At 42.2% G+C, this 18281-nt stretch overlaps 2 protein-coding genes across 10 annotated transcripts in view; one reads left to right on the top strand and one right to left on the bottom strand.

The window, feature by feature from the left end:
• Window positions 1-5418, bottom strand: part of PSME3IP1 (proteasome activator subunit 3 interacting protein 1) — a 34683-nt gene extending 29265 nt beyond the window's left edge. For 2 of the 7 annotated variants that reach the window (XM_010365468.2, XM_030924531.1), the window contains exon 1: window positions 5127-5332. The gene's annotated coding sequence lies outside the window, so the exon portion shown is untranslated. Of the gene's footprint in view, window positions 1-5126 lie in introns of all 7 variants that reach the window. The other 5 variants (XM_030924534.1, XM_010365466.2, XM_030924532.1 and 2 more) reach the window with 5 other exon arrangements.
• A 180-nt stretch (window positions 5419-5598) lies between these two features.
• RSPRY1 (ring finger and SPRY domain containing 1) overlaps window positions 5599-18281 on the top strand; it is a 52473-nt gene continuing 39790 nt past the window's right edge. Inside the window, exon 1 of one of the 3 annotated variants that reach the window (XM_010365472.2) lies at window positions 5599-5753. The gene's annotated coding sequence lies outside the window, so the exon portion shown is untranslated. Of the gene's footprint in view, window positions 6365-18281 lie in introns of all 3 variants that reach the window. The other 2 variants (XM_010365473.2, XM_030924530.1) reach the window with 2 other exon arrangements.

Here is an 18281-nt window from a genome sequence, read left to right as displayed (position 1 = left end):
GAGAACTTTGGGAGGCGAAGGCAGGACTGTTTGAGTCCAGGAGTTCAAGACCTGCCTGGGCAACATGGAGAGACCCCATCTCTATTAAAAATAAACAAACAAACAGATTGGGCACAGTGGCTCATGCCTGTAGTCCCAAAGCTGTGGGAGGCCAAGGTGGGAGCATCACTTGAGGCCAGGAGTTTAGGACGAGCCTGGGCAACACAGTGAGACTCTGTCTCTACAAAAAAAATTTTTTAATTAGCCAGGTGTGATGGTGCACTACTTAGGAGGCTGAAGCGGGAAGATGGCTTCAGTCGAGGAGTTCCAGGCTACAGTGAGCTATGAGGGCCACTGCATTCCAGACTGGGCAACAGCATAAGACCCTGCCTGGGGAAAAAAAAAAAAAAAAGTTAAAAAAAAGTATTGATTTATCTTTCCATAGCGCAAGAGCAGAGTCTCAAATATGCGTTTATCTTGAATTCATCTATATGCACTAGAAGACAACTAATTTAAATATCGGTTCCCTTAGCTGATCCTCATTCACACATGCCTCTCCAAATATGAACACTTCCCTCACTATGCATGATTGTATTCATTGCATTTTTTACATATTGTGACTCCTAAATACAAACCAACAACTTCATCTGGGGCTCACAGGAAGAAAAACAGCAGTTTTTTCCAAAGCCAAAATAAAACTTGCCTGAGGATCTAGAGAAAAAAACCCCAAACCAAAGTGTTTTTCCTATTCTCTCACTCAACAATCAACACAGTATAATTCTGTGAGGGATGTGTCCCCACACACCAAGCAATCCACCAATTCTGCAGCAGACACCAACCGGCTGGGTGTCCTCTAATTCAGTTCAATTCTGACACTACCTACTTGGACAGAGACTGCATCAGATCCCACAGGCTGAGGGCTGAGTCCCACAAGACTAGCCTCCATTGTAGATACCAACCACGAGAACCAGGTTGTTTTACCTGTGGTTCGGACCAACTGGCTATTAATCGGGGTTCCCATGACCCCCTCCTTAGGTTCTATGAATTTTGCTAGACCAGTTCACAGAACTCAGAGGAACTTAGAGGAACACTTACATATACCGGTTTATTATAAAAGGATATTACAAAGGACACAGATGAAGCGATGCATAGGGCAAGGCATGTAGGAGGGGCACAGAGCTTCCATGCACTCTCTGGGGCACCATCATCCAGGAACCTCCCATGTCCACCTATTCAGAAGCTCCCCAAACCCAGTCTTTTGGGGTTTTATGGAAGCTTCATTACTTAGACATGATTAATTAAACAGTGACCACTGGTGATCAACACAATCACCAGCTCCTCTGCCCTCTCCTCTCCCCAGAGGTTGGACACTGGGGAGGGGCTGAAAGTCCCAACTCTCTAATCTTCCCTGGGTCTTTCAAGTGACCAGCTCCCATCCTAAAGCTACTTAGGGGCTGCCAGCTACCAGTCAGCTCCTTAGCATATAAAAAGACACCAATCATTTTGGAGATTCCAAGGATTATAGGAGTTGTATGCCACAGGAGACAGGGAAGAAGGCCAAATATGTATTTTATAATATGACACTGGCCATGTCAGAATTCTGCAACACTAGTACTACAATTAACATGCTGCTTCCCTGAAATTTCAAGGGTAGCTTTGCTTGTAAGCTATTTTGTCATCTAGGCTCGCTTCAGAACCTAACCCACACCTCAAGTCATACTCCATCCTCAACCCCCACCCTATGTAACTCCACTTCAAGACCAAATTAAAAACAAAATAAAACAAATAATCGCAGTCCCAGTTACTCAGGAGGCTGAGACTGGAGGACTGCTTGAGCCTAGGAGTTCAAAGCCAGCCTGGGCAACATAACGAGATACCCATTTCCCTTTAAAAAAAAAAAAAACACGGTGGGGGGGGGGGAGGGCTTTGCATTACAATAACCAGACAAGGCCAAATAATTTTTTTTTTTTTTTTGGCACAGTGGCTCATGCTTGTAACCCTAGCATTTTGAGAGGCTGAGGCAGGTGGATCACCCGAGGTCAGGAGTTCGAGACCAACCTGACCAACATGGCGAAACCCTGTCTCTACTCAAAACACAAAAATCGCTGGGCGTGGTAGCACATGCCTGTAATCCCAGCTACCCGGGAGGCTGAGGCAGGAGAATTGCTTGAACCCGGGAGGCAGAGGTTGCAGTGAGCCAAGATTGCACCACTGCACTCCAGCCTGCGTGATGCGAGCGAGACTCCATCTCAAAAGAAAAAAATTTTTTGAAGCAAATATTTACAGAGAACCTATTACGTGCAAGATACAATGCTATGTACTAAACAGGCAACTGAGGAACTTACACTCATTCAGTAAAGAAGTAAGGTTGGCACACAGCAATTTAAGGAAAAGTAAAACTAGGTTATAGGCCATTAAGAGGCACTAAAGAGTAAAGAAAGGAAGACTAGGATAAGCATTGGGAAAGCTTAATTTTCACAGTGGCTGTGACGACGCACAGTGAAAGTGGTGGAAATTTTAGGTATATGAAGAATAACCATCTTTAACCTAAGGATGCTAGAAATCACACAAATTTCACATTCCAAAAATCAGAATACAGGGGGATTTTCATTTCTTGAAATAGTGGGCTAGGTATTTGAGATCAATTATCCACCTCTGCACTAAATATGCCTGAAATTTGTTAAAAAAAAATTTTTTTTTTGAGACAGGGTCTTGTTCTGTCACACAGGCTGGAGTGCAGTGGCACGATCTCGGCTCATTGCAACCTCCACCTCCCAGGTTCAAGCGATTCTCCTGCCTCAGCCTCCTGATAACTGGGATTGCAGGTGCCCACCACCATGCCTGGCTAATTTTTGTATTTTTTTAGTAGAGACAGGGTTTCACCATGTTGGCCAGGCTGGTCTCAAACTCCTGACCTCAAGTGATCTGCCCACCTCGGCCTCCCAGAGTGTTGGAATTACAAGTGTGAGCCACCATGCCCGGATAAAAATATTAATTCTTAAATAGAAAAGCTAACAAGATAGTAAAGAATTTGGACACAATCTAGAAGGTGAAAACCAGAAATTAAGCCCAATATTCAAAATGGATTTCATCCTGAGGATTTCTCTGACCTAAAAGCTAAAGTTTCAGTGCCTTTATGAGATAACAGAAACAATTTCAAGCCAGGAGCCCATCCAGGGAGTGGAGTCTGACAACTACCTCCCTCTCCATCTTAATTTGGTATCCAAAAGAACTACAGCTTCAAAGTAAAGATGAACTGGGAAGTAAAACAGCAGGAATAATGGACAACAGAAACAGACTCTCCCAAAGGGAATTCAGACAGTGGAATTAAACATAGAGATTACAAAAACAACTATACTTTCCATGTTTAAAGAAATAAAATTAAGCCTCAAAATTAATAGTAAGAAATAAGAAACTGTAAAACTGTGTCAAAAAAGAAACAGAACTTCAGAAACTAAAAAATGCAATACATGATTTAAGATTTCAGTGGCCGAGGTTAATAACAATGGAAATAACTTGAGAATAAAGAAATTATCCAGAATGTACTATGAAAGAACAGAGTAAAAGATATAGAGAAAAGAATGAAAAGGTTAGTTAATTCAACAAAAAAGAGAGACAATGGGAAGAAGCAGTATATGCATATAAAGTGGCTGAGAATTTTTACAGAACTAATGAAAGACACTAATCCACAGATTCAAGAAGTCTAATAAATACCAAACAAACTGAACAAAAACAAACCCATAGTTCCATACAGCATGGTGGAAATACAGAAAACCAAAGACAAATCTTTTTTTAAACTTGTCGGTACTTCATTTTAGACAAAACAATCAACATTCTATAGTGAAGAATGAAACATAATATTTAAGAATGAAGACAAAGTATGTTCAAAAGGTTACTAATAGTGAACACGTTAAAATGCTTAATTTAGCTGCCGTAAAGGCATAATTACACTATGACCCTGTACTTACACTGCACTTGTTACTTGATTTACCACATACGTGGTTTTCAATAGCTAAAACAGCAGCTTGACTCTAACCAAGCATCACGATTCTTGGAAGATGACAGTGAAGACTGATAATCAACTAAATGGTTTTGACAAAATTATTCCTTTCTTATATCATGAAGCACTTCCCCACAGGGTAAGGACATGAAGACTTCAGTTGAGAAAGATAATCGGGCAGCCTATACTTTCAGACCCTTACAAATTGTTCGCAGGTTATCTAACTAAAAGACTGTAAAAGCTGCTGTCGGCTCAATATTTTGTATCAAAAAGGAGTCTACCCACTGATTTCCTTCAAAGATTTCAGAAGGGTGCCTTCTATTTTATGGTGTCCCTGTGGACACATGAATACACCAAATAATTGAAGAATCGACAAATCTTATCTCACAAGTGGTAGGCAAGAGGTCATCAGGAATTCCGACCACCAGGCTCACATGTGGCTTCTTGGGCCAGTCGGACTACCCGAGGGTGCGGGGATCTGAGAGTCTGTATTTTAAAAGGGCCCCAGGAGATGTTGTTTTCCACTAACGTTTAAGAAGCACGACTACCAACAAACAGGTCTTCCCTTTTCCTCTGTGTGGACTGACAGTCACAAGGACCACCAACTCTCAAGCATGACGCTTCAACTCTCCGTCTTTGTTCCTTAAGTTTTCTGCAAAACGGGCCAGCTGGCTTGTTTTCCGTAATAGAAAATGCGCTTGGCACAGCAACTGGTACATGGCACACAATAAATGTGCTTCCCATCCTGCACTTCCATTCTGGGATGCAACCATTTCCAACCAGACGCCGCACATCGGAGTAACCTGGACCTGTTCCAAGACCTCTGGAACGCAGCCTGCTACTCACTTGAAGCCTGGGTGGCCCTATCTAGCAGAAAAGTGGGGAAAACCCACTAAACGCCCGGCAGTGTTGGGCCCGCCTGAAAGGGTCCTCCCCCGCCACCCAGATGCCTTCCCGCGGGCACCCTCAGCTACCCTCAGGCTGGGCCTGCAAGCCCCAGGCTTCGGCTACTCCGGGCAAGGGGCGGGTGGGCGGACTGAGAACAGGCCTGGCCCTATCCCTAACAGCAGCTACAGCTCCCCTTCTCTTCGGCAAAGAAGCTGGAACCCAGGTGTCGCCGCCAGGCCAGGACCGAGGCCGCACTCACCTACCGGCGCGCGGGAGGCGAGACGCCCTCACCTTGGCGGCGCCTACCCCAAACCGCCACCGCAGAGCCGCTCGCTCTTAAAAAAGAAAAAAAAAAAAATGAGAGGAAGAAAGAAAGAAACAGGAAGGAACGAATGAAAGAAGGAAAAAAAAAAAGAAAATAGCCTTTGCTTTTGTATTCCTTTTGACCCTTCAGGGCTTCCTGTTCCTCACCGCCACAATAGAGTCCCGCCCCACTTCCGGCGACGTAACCCAATCCGCGGAGCTCTTCCTCCCCGGGAGCCCGATGGAAATCCGGTACCCTGAAAACTGGCCGGAGAGACTTGATTGGGCCGTTCATGTCTCAGTATGAGGATTGGCCAGTTTACGCTTGGGGGGCGGGCCGGTTCTTCTGATCACGTGACACGATTTTTGAAAGGTGATTGGCTGTCAAGGAGAGGGATTGCCACCGAGGAAGGGGCGTTTCCAAGGGGACTGAGGGAGGGCTGGGGCGGTACGAAGCGGGGGTGGGCTGTGCGCGTAATGGCAGCGCCGTGGCTTCGCGTCCATCTTTACCGTTCTCTCGGACCTGTCACAAAGGAGTCGCGCCGCCGCCTCCTCCCTCTGGTGGGCCCGGGAGCTAAAGAAAGTCAGTGCCGCAGCCCGACCGCGCTGCTCTGAGAAGCCCCCTGGGCACGCGGAGCGGGAGGGAGTGTGAGGGTTGGAGGCGACTGTGAGGAAGGGAAACAGCCGCTCGAGCCTGGGGCGGGCGGACCGGAGTGGAGCCGGGGCAGGCTCTGGGAAAGGGCCCGGGAGAGAGGTGGCGTTGCTCAGAAGTCGGGAAACAGCCGAGAGGTTTTCCACCGAGGCCCGCGCTTGAGGAATCCAAAGAGGTTCCTAGAAGAGGGTGTTCCCTCTTTCGGGGGTCCTCACCAGAAGAGGTTCTTGGGGGTCGCCCTTCTGAGGAGGCTGCGGCTAACAGGGCCCAGGTGAGAGGCAGCTATCTAACTCCTGGGGTGGCTCCTGGTGCTGAGGGGGTCCTGACCCACTCAGGGGTGCCCGGGATAGAAAGGGTAGATGAGGGGACGCTTTGGGAGGGTTCCTTTTGTGGAGTTTGCGGTCTAGGTGGCACGGGTGAGAGGCGGACCTCCCCTGGGAGATTTAGAAACGCCTTGGGATAGAAAGACAGAGAATGGGGCTGGGAGGTAGGAGCCAGAACTAGCGGATTCTCGTACTACGGAGGCCGGAGCTGAAAATTGGGTAAGGACCTTGGGGAGAGGGGGTTTCTGGGCGGTGATGGGAAGAAGACACCTCCATCCATAAGAAAGCCAGAGTGGGGAATAGTGAAAGGGAAACGGGAATTCATCGACCAGGTGTCCCAGACACAGGATCCAACTGCTTCCGGGCTTAGTGCCCGAGTAGGGTGGGGAGAGTCCATCTCACCAACACGTCCTGCGTGAGTCCAAATTAGGCATTTGTCTCTGCCTGCTGCCTCACTTTCCCCGTCTTTGGGGAGGGAAACCGACCGAGACCGAGACGGTCACCTGAGACTTTGAGGTCCTGTCTTGTATAGTTCTCTCAGTGAGGTTGCTCCCCTTGGAGTGTTGCACTTTGAACTTTGAAGGGTTAGAAGTGTCTGTTACTGACTGAGTAGAATCCCGCAGTTTTCCAGGCCCTTCACCTACCATCTGTTTGTGCTTAGTGGAGTGACTTAACCTCCTTAAGTCTCTTCTGTAAAATAACCAGCGCAGTGTGTGAAAGTACAAACTACAAGCTGCGTGAACGTAAGTTACTGTGATTCTACCACCAAACGGGTTGCTGTTGAGGAATAAAAGTGAAGGCATTTTATAAATTGTAAAGCAGTATGTAGAGGTAAGGGGTGAGATTAATACAGTAGTTGTCTGCCACCTGCGGAGTGCTGGGAGCCATATTGTACTGAAAGCTTCAAGGTTCACAGCTTCTTAGGTCATATTATGATCTAAACCCATGGTTTCAAACCCTGCTTAGATGGGGATGGTGGGATTTCCAGCTTTTACTCTCAGAATTTTTACTTACTTTGAACTTCTTATGGTGCTGGCAGGAGTTACCATTGTAATATTTTTTCCTTCAGGATTTTTTTCCCCGACAGCTGAAATTTTCCTCTAAGTAATTTGATCTCAACATTATAAACCTCTTCCCCCTTTTGCATATATGTATATATAGACAGAGAGAGAGGCATGGCTTTTGGATGTCTACAGCTAGTGAATATCATGCTTTCTCCCTCAGTTGTGATTTGTAAAGACTTGCCTTTTTTCCTCCACGAATACTATGCGTTGTTGTGGTAGCCCCAGACTATAGATCATGAGGCACTTTGGAAGTTGCTTTTAAATTTCTCTTGCACAGTAGTTCTCTTTATTTTTCCCCTTATGTGGAGTTTGCATTTCCTGGGATGATATCTTGCTTTGTAGATCCCTCTATGAGATTATAAGAGACTTGTGTCCCTGTGTGACATTTTACTAGTGTTTGGTTCGTGGTACTTGTTAAAGATGGTTTTTCAAATATTGGGCAATTTATGTGGGATTTAGTTGGGTTTTTTTTTTTTGTTTTTTGTTTTTTTGTTTTTTGAGACTGAGTTTCACTCTTGTTGCCCAGGCTGGAGTGCAATGGCGTGATCTCGGCTCACTGCAACCTCCGCCTCCAGGGTTCAAGCGATTCTCCTGCCTCAGCCTCCCAAGTAACTGGAATTATGGGCAAGCACCACTGTACCCGGCTAATTTTTGTTTTTTTTAGTAGAGAGGGAGTTTCACGGTGTTGGTCAGGCTTGTCTTGAACTCCTGAGCTCAAAGTGAGCTGCCCACCTTGGCCTCCCAAAGTGCTGGGATTAGAGGCATGAGCCACCGTGCCCAGCCCTCAATTATTATTTTTAAGTTACTGATTATAGGAGGTATTCTAGCATACTCTATATGTGGGCTTCTGCTTTTTTCAGCAAAATAACTTCTCATTTAGCAAGTATCAAAGGGAAATAAAAACAGCATTTTGTATAATAGTGTGTTAATCTGTAGTGAATCAGGTAAAAACAGCAAATCTGAGTTATGTAGCTCTATGGGGCCTGGAGGCAAAAAAAAAAAAAAATATATATATATATATGTTTTGGCAAGAGTTTAACAAACAGTTGTTCTGTATTTCTTTTTTTCTGTTTTTTCTTTTTCTTTTTTTTTGAGACAGGGTCTCATGCTGTCTCTCAGGCTGGAGTGCAGTGGTGCAACCGTGGCTCACAGCAGCCTCTACCTCCCCGGCTCAGGTGATCCTGCCACCCCAGCCTCCCAAGTAACTGGGACTACAGGTGTGAGCCACCACACCTGGCTAATTTTTGCACTTTTTTTAGACAGGGTTACGCCATGTTGCCCAGGCTGGTCTCCCAAGGTGCTAGGATTACAGGTGTGAGCCACCATGCCTAGCCTCATGAGCTTAATTTAGTCTATCGAGAATTGTATATACTTTCCTTAACAATGAAGTAATTTGTTATAATGAAGTGGGAAATCCCTTTGCATCTTTTTAGATACAGCTTTCTTTCACACTCTTTATAGTTTAGAGAAAACGTTAGGAATTCTTGAGGATAGTAATCACTATTACACTACTTAAAATTGGAAGTTATGGCTGGGCATGGTGGCTCACACCTATAATCCCAACACTTTGGGAGGCCAAGGTGGGAGGATCACTTGAGCCCAGGAGTTCAAGACCAGCCTGGGCAACATGGCAAAACCCCATCTCTACAAAAAAATACAAAAATTAGCCCAGCGTGTTAGCACATACAGATAGTCCCAGCTACTTGGGATCCTGAGGTGGCAGGATCTCTTGAGCCTGCGAGGTTGCAGCTGCACTGAGCCACAGCGCTCCAGCCTGAGTGACAGAGCAACACCCTGTCTCAAATAAATAAATAGGAAATGTTCTGTATTTTTGAGTAGGATACTTGTAAAGTAGGGTGTGATAGTCTCAGGATTGCAAAATAAGTGGAAAGTCAATAGTCACCACAAATGGGAAACACAGGGGAACAAACAATCAATTTCAAAAGAATTATTTGGGGATAATAAACTATGGATATAGCTTCTCTTCAAGCTTTTGGCATTTTCAAGGCAGTTATCATTGAATTTGGGTAGTTTTTTTCCCTGGTATTCAAATTAGAAAATTGAAAAACAGAATAATCACGAAGTAGTAAATGCCATAATTTGGGCCACAACCTTTTGGAGGGGACTTTTACAACTTTTAGAAGTGCGAAGGAATGAATATTTCCCTTTGGTTTATGATTCAGTAAGTCAGCTTTTGAAATCCTTTTCTTGCCAACCTTTGTGAGTAGAAAAAACATACAAATGTGTCCATTCCAAAAGGGAGTGGTTGCTGGTTAAGTATGTAAAAGCAATAACTTTAGATAAATGTGTGGTATATACAAGGTTAAATCAGGAAAAGTTATAAATAGTGGTGGCCTCTTAGAGAACATTCCACTTTGTTTCTAAGCTTTTGAAAACTGAGAATACATTTGAAATAGTAAGGAATTTATATACTCCTTAAATTTGTTAAGGAATGAACTCTGCGCATAGCTTGAAATTATAGTTTCCAGGCATAATTTCATGGGTCCTATATACCTCAAATAGAAGGTTTGAAATACCTTACTCAGCAAGTATATTACCTCATAGTTTAATGTTTGGTGTTAGTTTTTTCTTACCCCTTTACCTCCTGAAGAATTATTTTCGTTCCTGTGTTCCCTTAATACAGTGATTCTCAAGATGTGGTTCCTGCCCAATCCCTCCACATGGGAAATATACCTCCTTTTTTTTTTTTTTTTTTTTTTTTTTTTTTAGGTTCTTATTGCTTCATAGTTGTTCATACTTAGGTATGCCTAAGGGCTACTTATTAATAACCTATCAAGTAAATTACTAAGGATTACTAAAACATGGTATTCATAACCTAAAACTAGAACAATATTGGAGTTTACTGTGATCTCTTAATACTTTTTTCACCCAGGAAGTCTGTCCTGGGAAACCTGGTACCAGTGCAAGCTTCTCACGTGTCATATGCAGAATGGGTATTCCTGCAGTATTCAGGAATGGTGCTTAGTTTGGGGTGCATCATCTGTATTGTCTCAAAATTATCTTGGTTTTCATCATAATTCCTCTTTTTTTAATTAGAATTTTTATTTAGCTTCATCTTTATCAATTTAATTTATAGGTTTTTGGTTAACTTTTCACTCTGTGGGCGAGGATATTTATACCAATATTTTGGCTTATAATGTAAGATATAAATGTGTTACAATGCAAAGATAGATTCTCTATTCCCCTTTTGCTATTGCTGATTTGTATAGTCACCTAAAAACTTGCTCACACAGAGATACTTCAGTGTTACCAAAGTTCCCTTTTCCACTGGAAAACTGATGGAATGGGAGGTCTCCTTCTAGTAGATGCTTTATCTGTAGGCTTTGGGTAGGGAGCTAAGTTTGTCCCTAACCCCAGCTCCCTTTGTCAGAAGCATGAGGGACCTTTTTCCATCTTTCCTCACTGCCCGCCGTATAAGCATTGGATATATATTTATTGAATGGTGTTGTCTCAGTTTTTCCAAATGGTAAATATTTTGGAGAGACTTTATGTTTTTACAGATTTTAGAATACACCTAAGATATTTATTGAATATGTATTAGGGTCTAATAAGTATCGAAATGAGTTTGCAGTATGAGTGTTTTAGACATCATTTAAAGTAGACATCATTAAGGAAAATGTTGATATTCATACTGCTTATATATTTTATTTGCTTTTCTTAACAGCAAAGAGTTTTCTATAATAGAAAAATCCTTTCCTTCAGATCTGTGTATATTTGAATAACATATGATCTCCTATTATTTGGCTTTCTGGAGGGAAAACCACAAAGACTATGGAATATTACATTTGTTTTTCTCCCCTGTACTGCAGCTGTCATAAGCACTCACGTCAGTTCTTCCTCAGTATTTTTTGGAGGTCTAAGGCAAATTTTTCAATCCTTAAGACTTTGGGCAGGGATTATTTACTTCCTCTTTTTTACTATTATTTGCTTCTGGAAATTCCTTTATCTTAGGCCTAAATTTTATTTTTTAATAAATTCTTTGAATGCTGAAGGGATTTGTCTTTTTCTCCTTTGTACCGTTTTAGGTCAGAACTAAATTCTGTAATTCTTTCTGACCACAGATGCACTGCTACTAGGTTAAAAAAGCTCTCAACATTTTAGATGAAGGTTTTTCCAGATACTTTTTTTTTTTTTTTTTTTTTAAGGTCTCACTCTGTCTCCTAGGCTGAAGTGCAGTGGTGCAATCATGGTTTACTGCAGCCTCAACCTCCCCAGCTCAGGCGATCTTCCCACCTCCCCACTCCCACCACCCTTCCCAGTAGCTGGACTACAGGGTCCAATCCGCCATGCTGGCTCATTTGTGTATTTTTTGTAGAAACAGGGTTTCGCCATGTTGCCCAGGCTGGTCTCAAATTCCTTAGCTCAAGCTGTTTGCCTGCCTTGGCCTCCCAGAGTGTTGGGATTACAGGTGTGAGCCACCAAGCCCTGCCCAGATACTCTTTCAACCAGAAAAAATATCTACTTTCAACGGCATGCTTTCTTAAAGATCTTCAGTGCATAAGGGAAGTGTCAGAATCATCCAGTGCTTTTCCCAAACTTCTTGACGGTTACAATTCAGGGGATAATGGTACCCTGTGTGACTTAAACCTCCAGATAGATAGCTTTGGACATCTGGGAGACATGTAAAAACACCTTATCAAGGCAGCCTTTCTTTTTGGGGGAAAAGTAAAATTCCAACCAAATATTTCACAATCTACCCCCTTCTTACCTTCCCCAACAAAATACCAGAGGCTTTAGAGTCTAAAGACAGAAACACTCTTGTTGAAACATCTTTAGGTAGTTTCTGTTTCAGCTGGCAAGTGTAATCTTCTTGCATTACCAAATCAGTATTGACTTCAGAGTTTTCCCCATGTATACACAATCTTCAGCAAGAAGATTGTGGTCTTTGAGGTGTTCTGCAGGCTTTTGTTGTTGTTGTTGTTTGAGACAGAGTCTTGCTCTGTCACTCAGGCTTGAGGGCAGTGGGATGATCTCAGCTTGCTGCAACCTCCACCTTCTGGGTTCAAGTAATGTTCCCACCTCAGCCTCCCAAGTAGCTGGAATTACAGGCGCACACCACTGTGCCTAGCTAATTTTTGTATTTTTTAAAGCAAATATGTTTCTAGATAACGTTCTCTATCTTGATAGGGTTTGAGTCACAGGTGTATGCATTTGATAAAACTCAGCACATTACTGTGCTTAAGATTTGCACATTTCTGCCAGTGCGGTGGCTCACACCTGTAATTCCAGCACTTTGGGAGGCTGAGGCAGATCACTTGAGGTCAGGAGTTTGAGACCACCCTGGGCCACCTGGTGAAACCCCATCTCTACTGAAAATACAAAAAAGCTGGGTGTGGTGGCATGTGCCTATAATCTCAGCTACTCGGGAGGCTGAGGCAGGAGAATTGCTGGAACCCGGGAGACAGAGGTTGTGGTAAACCAGATCACACTGCTGCACTCCAGCCAGGGCAACAGAATGAGGCTCCGTCTCAAAAAAAAAAAAAAAAAAAAAAATTTGCACTTTTCAGTGTGTGTAAGTTTGATTCCTAAAAACTTGAAGTTTATTGAAGTCTAATTAGTGATGTGCATGCTGAATTATTTAAGGGAAAGTATACTGATGCCTGTAGTTTACTTTGAAATATGTAAAAAAAAAAAAAAACTGCATGGATTGATGGTTATAGAGATAGATAGTGATAAAGCAAGTTTAGTAAAATGTTAGTAGTAGAATCTAGGTGGTGGGTATATAGTTCACATTTTACAGTGAACTCTAATTCAATTTTCTGTATGTTTGGAAAATTTCATAATAAAATATTGGGAGTAGGGGGTAAATGTGATGATAGAAGCTATCGCTTTAACACACTTAGGGAAAAATCCAAAAACATTTTCTAATGAGAGGACATCATTAAAATTTTCAGGATGTTACACATTTTGCTATTCATGCTATTTGACTTAGCCTTTGCGGGGGAGAGTTGGAAAAAAATGTCGCATCCTCTAACACTATTTTGGAATGACAAGGTGAAGATTATAACAATAGTAATTTAGTGCCTGGTTTTTCTTCTTTATGGTCACTCTTTTAATCAGCTTTTCCTTCCTTGGCAGTGTAATTCTGCAGTCCTATTTTCAAAGAAAAGAAAGTGTTCTTTCTCACTGATCTGTACTAGGGCTAAATGCAAGCAAATATTTGAAGAGATGAATCATTGATTCCTGGACCATTTGTCAGAGAGGGTTAGACCAGTTGGCCAGATGTCTCCATGGTGAGTTGTTCATGATGGTAGAGGTCTGTGTTTTATAGACAGTGAGTACCAGAACCTTACTGCTTTAACACCAAACTTACCAAGACCCTAAGTTTGATTATTTTTCGTCTCAGAGCAGCTTTAAAAAAATATAAAGTGTTAGGTGCTTCATTTGCCCCCAAGAAAAAAGAAAAAACATGTAAAATGTAAAAATCTAATAAATAATATAGAAATGGAGGGAATAGTCTTTAGTTTCTTTTTTAAAAAGGCAAGAATCAAAATCAGTAATACCACACTTCAGAGAAATAGATTTGCAAAGGAAATATTTGATCATAAAGGTGCTTTTGCAGCAAAATTGTTATCAAGAGTGTATTAGGCTGGGCATGGTGGCTCACGCCTGTAATCCCAGCACTTTGGGAGGCCAAGGTGGGCAGATCACCTGAGATCAGGAGTTCAAGACCAGCCTGGTAAACATGGTGAAACCCCATCTCTACTAAATATATAAAAATTAGCTGGGCGTGGTAGCAGGCACCTGTAATCCCAGCTATTTGGGCGGCTGAGGCAGGAGAATCGCTTCAACCGGGGAGATGGAGGTTGCAGTGAGCCCAGATCACACCATTGCACTCCAGTCTAGGCAATGAGAGTGGAACTCCATCTGAAAAAATAAAATAAAAATAAAAAAAGAGTATAATGATATTAAAAGTATTGCCATTTAGGTGGTGAGAAGAGTCTTTCTACTAAGCACTGGCATCCAGTGATAAAAATTATTAAATCAGTTGATCATTGCCACAGATGTGTATTTAAATTCTGTGACTAGCTTTTTTTTGGTCTCGAAGTTGACTTCACCAGCTAATGTTGTCTTTGAAGTTAAGGTAAAGAATATAGGTATTGGCCAGGCACAGTGGTTCACGCCTATAATCCCAGCACTTTGGGAGACTGAGGTGGGTGAATCACAAGGTCAGGAGTTCAAGACCAGCCTGGCCAACATATTGAAACCCCGTCTTTACTAAAAATACAAAAAAATTAGCTGGGCATGGTGGCACGCGCCTATAGTCCCGGCTACTCGGGAGGCTGAGGCAGGCGAATCGCTTGAACCCAGGAGATGGAGGTTGCAGTGAGCCGAGATCACACCACTGGACTCCATCCTGGCGAAAAAATGAGACTTCATCTCAAAAAAAAAAAAAAAAAAAAAAAAAAAAAAAAATATATATATATATATATATATATGTATGTATTACAGATGTGTTGTCTTTATAAATCTCATCTTACTCATTTTCTATTCCATTCAGTCTCTTAACCTTGGATGATATTAGCCTTAAGCAGCATACCATTTAGGTTCATTTTGATGCTTCATAGGATGGACCTCGGGAAATATATAGAGCCGTTTTTTTCTTTGTGTTAATATGTACTGTATATGTCACTTCTGGATATAACTCTTCTAATGGCTTTTTAGGCTTACCTCTCCAAAGGACTGCATTCAAAGATAGTCTCAGTTCATTTTACTGGATAAAGAAATTAACATTTTTGACCCGAGAAGAATCTCCCTTTAGTATTTCAGTTTGCCCCCTAATTTAGTCAGTGGGTCCTTCCTGCTGTGCCAGTTTCTGTGGTAGGTTCTATACACAGTGATTTCCAAATGTGGCTGCCATCAGAGTCACTTGGGGAGCTTTTAAGAAAACACAAGCTTGAGCCGGCATCCTAGAAATTCTGATTCTGGGTATTTGTAGTGGGACCAGGGATTTGCATTTTAGTAAGTACCCTAAGTGATTCTAATGCCACCTATGGGGTGATTAAGCTACAATCCCTCCCAAGATTCTCTGTCCAAAAATATAGGTAAGTATAGGTTATAGGTAAGTAGAAATTAGTTCAGTATGGGGTAGTTCTGTAAAAGTTTTCTTAGTGCTTTTAACTCAAGTTTTACTCCAGAATCCCCCTCCCCCAGGTTATTTAGTTATTTCTGATTAGATATGTGCTCATTTTATGACATCTTGCATTTTTTGATCCAGTTTAAGTTTTAGACACTGTGCCATGCATATTACATGCATTATTTTGTTTAATCCCCACAGTGGTACTTTGAGATAAGAACTATTACTGTCTCTGTTTCTTAACATGTGTCAAGAGTCAGGTTAATTAGGATGCATGTCAGCAAATATTGCAGGGCTGGGACTTTCACCTAGTCTGACAACAGAGTGTGTACTGTGCTGTGGTGGCCTTTCATATTGTGTGTAAAATCTGTAAACTGAGTTTTATTGTCTTAAAGCAGTGGTCCTTGGAAAGTGGGCCACATAAAGCTTTTTCTGAATGGATAAAACAAAGTTGTCTAAAGTGTAATTGATTAGCTTTCAGCCAGTCTTTTGCTTACAGTCCATCACTTCTCTGTAAAAAAAAAAAAAAAAAGTACCGTGAATGACAACCATTTCCAATTGAAAACCTACAGGGTTTTAGTGCCAAATAAATCTGAAAGATCATATACTTGTTCATTTATGTGCCCTGTCTGTGGCTGTAGCCCTCAAGAGTACTCTGTGTAGTCATCTCAAAAGGTATTTAGAGGTAGTAGCTCTTGTTTTGTCCTTGTATGTTTCATAGGCTTGCCTTTATGAAATGCCTTACAGCTTCATCCACCTAGTTAACCTCTTCTTTACACTTGGTTTTCACAGCTGGTCCTTTTTATTTAAAAAAAAAAAAAAAGTCTTTGGTTTTAAAGTATTTAAAGTTTTTTTTAAAGCCTCATTTTCTTCTCTGACAAATTTTATAGTCGACATTTTCTGAGTCATTTAAGGTAAATTGCTCTTTTGGAAGAAACTGACTCAAAACGCACTTTAGTTCAATTTGGAAAAAAAAATTTTTTTGTCTTACCTTCATATTTAGTCAGTTTTTGTTTTTTGTTTTTTGTGTTTTTTTCCAAAAACAAGAGTCTGGCTCTGTCACATAGGCTGGAATGCAGTGACACCATCAGGGCTCACTGCAGCCTCGACCTCCCAGGCTCAAGTGATCGTCCCACCTCAACCTCCTGAGTATCTGAGACCACAGGTGTGCACTACCACACCCAGCTAATTTTTTAATTTTTTCTGTAGAAATGGGGTCTTGCTACATTACCCAACCTGCTCTCAATCTCCTGGACTCAAGCAGCCCTCCCAACTCAGCCTCCCAAAGTGCTGGGATTACAGGCGTGAGCCACTATGTCCAGCCTATCAGATTTAGTCAGATTTTTAAAAATATCTGCATGTATTGGATATCTTCCAATCACCTTAAAATTGTACTAAATGGGCTGGGCATGGTGGTTCATGCCTGTAATCCCAGCACTTTGGGAGGCCGAGGCAGGCGGATCATGAGGTCAGGAGATGGAGACTATCCTGGCTAACACGGTGAAACCCCGTCTCTCCTAAAAATACAAAAAATTAGCCGGGCCTGGTGGCAGGTGCCTGTAGTCCCAGCTACTCGGGAGGCTGAGGCAGGAGAATGGCATGAACCCGGGAGGCGGAGCTTGCAGTGAGCCGAGATCGCGCCACTGCACTCCAGCCTGGGCGACAGAGCGAGACTCTGTCTCAAAAAGAAAAAATTGTACTAAATGGAAATCTGCATAGATTATTCTGTATTCAGTGTATAAAAACCTTAGAAAAAAATGATAAAATTAAGAATTTAAGATCCAACAAACCTCTTTTTAACTTCTTTCCTCACAGGCACCCACAAGATGGTTTCTTGTTAATCTAAATACCTTTATGTGTTGGCATTAAGTTGTAACTTTTTAGGATCCCCTATCCTTTTTGCTTTTTTCCCCCCCTGAAATTACTGAGCTTCAGCAAGATCCCTGTTCTCTCCCCTTCAGGGCTTTGTTTTCTGGAACTTGACATTCTCAAATCATTGCCAATTATTTTTAGTATGTGATTAGCCTCCCTTCCTCAGGTATGTTTTCCCCAATTTGGGTTTAATCTACTGTTTGTATCTTGTTTCCCATCCTACCTTCATACAGATTGTGTGGAAAGGCTGTGGGATAGTAGAGAAGCCAGTGGAGTTCCCCTCTGCTGTGGCAATGTTGACACCACAGAGCACAGTCCTAGGACCCTTACCACTGTGAGGAAGGAGTTTGGAGTTAGCACTTCCCCAGGGGATGACGCATTCCGCAGAAGAGGTCCCATGTCTCTAATCCTGGACTACTCCCTTCTACCATCCCCAAAATGTTAGTTGGGTTAGCCACAAGTTTTTTATAGCATAGTGGTCAAGAAATTATGATAATCCAGAGTATGAATTTCTATACAACCTTTAAATGCATGAGATAGTTATATATATACTGATATAGAAGGTTGTGGTATTAAAAAGAGCAAATCATAGAACAGTATTTATGGCTTCATTCTAGTTAGATTTAAAGAAAAAGCAGCCAGGCGCGGTGGTTCATGCCTGTAATCCCAGCACTTTGGTAGGCTGAGGCGGGCGGATCACTAGGTCGGGAGTTTGAGACCAGCCTGACCAACATGGTGAAACCCTGTCTCTACTAGAAATACAAAATTAGGCATGGTGGTGTGCACCTGTAATCCCAGCTACTCAGGAGGCTGAGGCAGGAAAATCACTTGAACCTGGGAGGGAGAGGTTGAGTGAGCCGAGATCGCACCATTGCACTCCATCCTGGGCGACAGAGTGAGACTTCATCTCAAAAAAATAAATAAATAAAAGAAAAACCTAGTTTATAAGTATATAGTAACAGGTGTGGGAGCAAACATATGAAGCTTTTAAGAGGTTATTTCTGGGAAAGGCATGGGCTAGGTAGAGCAGAAGAGGAACTTTCACTCTATAGGCCTGTGTAGCATTTAGGTTTTAGAAATGAATGTGTATATTTTTAAGTTT

This window comes from Rhinopithecus roxellana, chromosome 20 (assembly GCF_007565055.1).
Source record: "Rhinopithecus roxellana isolate Shanxi Qingling chromosome 20, ASM756505v1, whole genome shotgun sequence".
Taxonomy (NCBI): domain Eukaryota; kingdom Metazoa; phylum Chordata; class Mammalia; order Primates; family Cercopithecidae; genus Rhinopithecus; species Rhinopithecus roxellana.
Note: the sequence above shows the minus strand (reverse complement) of the source record. Positions and strands in the feature narration are given on the sequence as shown.